Raw genomic sequence first — 1,208 nt, 5'->3', positions numbered from 1 at the left:
TTTAAATATTTTATGCTCTTTTGCTATGCTTAATTCCCAAAGAATATTTTGTGTGTTTTGAAAAAATTTAGTCTTCAACATTAGATATAGGATCCTCAGTTATATATAGTAATAAATGTTCATTAATGATATTTTTAGGGTATGAAAGGATAGGAATATAAAGTTGAACAAAATTTTTATGTATTATTTGATTCTCAAAATATTCAATATTATTAATGTTTGATGTATAAAATGCATTTAAATAAAAACAAAGTTAAGAAAAACATTAAATTAAGTAGTATGCAGACTTTGAAATTGATAACTATCATTTTATGTACATCTGATATGAATTATGCATTAGATTATGAAAGAATATAGAAAGATGAGTTAAAAGGGAATCAGTATTTTAGAATAGTCCATCATGTGAGAATTATAGATCAAATCCCTAAGTTACCTTTCTTAAAGATCATTTCAGTCAACAGTGAAATCACTTCATATTTGTCTTAATATTTCTCAGTATATTCCATCTCAGACATGTATGAAACATTTCACTCATCTGTTAGGTATTTATCCAATCAAACAGCTGCTTGCTAACGAGCTAAGGAAATTATCATCTGCCCAGCATCCATGTACCATAGGTGATGAATAAATAAATGTTAGCTAGAACAGCATGTTTCTTTGCAAATATTGCTAACCAAATGTACTAGCCAGCTTTCTCAATCTCTCCATAGTGCTTATCTGTTTGAAATGGAAACTTGCCATAGTTCTTTCAAAAATTTTGACATCAACAAACACACCAGACTGGAGGGAGAAGAGCCCGCCAAGGTTTTAAAATTACACAGAGAATTACAGGCAATGGAGAACAGCTAGGAAGGAGAGAGTTTGCCTTCCCCTGGGAAAAGCACACCAATTGGTTGTTCAGTGTCAAACAGCTCTACAAACTTAAATATAAATAAATAAACAAACTATAGTCTCAACATGAAAAAAAAAAAGATTTTCCCCATAGTACACATTAGTAGGTCTATATGCTTCTCACATTGAATAAACTCCCCCTTTACATTGTATAGGCACTCACCAAAAAGATTACCGCTTCCTATCTAAGACCAACAACGTTTGATTTTTCCCACCTCTTACGAGGGAGAGAACAGGGAATCAGCATTCTTCTGTGGTGAATTCTTACCTATAAATCCCTATCCACACAGAACTTTCTGAGAATAAATAACAAGCAG

At 31.8% G+C, this 1,208-nt stretch overlaps 1 protein-coding gene across 1 annotated transcript in view; it reads right to left on the bottom strand.

Annotated features, from left to right (window-relative positions):
• LOC116101070 (glycine N-acyltransferase-like protein Keg1) overlaps positions 1-1,208 on the bottom strand; it is a 30,512-nt gene extending 29,304 nt beyond the window's left edge. Inside the window, exon 1 of the mRNA XM_031384763.1 lies at positions 1,160-1,208. The gene's annotated coding sequence lies outside the window, so the exon portion shown is untranslated. The remainder of the gene's footprint in view (positions 1-1,159) is intronic.

Source organism: Mastomys coucha, unplaced genomic scaffold (assembly GCF_008632895.1).
Source record: "Mastomys coucha isolate ucsf_1 unplaced genomic scaffold, UCSF_Mcou_1 pScaffold21, whole genome shotgun sequence".
Classification (NCBI taxonomy): Eukaryota; Metazoa; Chordata; class Mammalia; order Rodentia; family Muridae; genus Mastomys; species Mastomys coucha.
The sequence above is the reverse complement of the archived record's forward strand: the minus strand, read 5'-3'. Positions and strand labels throughout refer to the sequence as shown.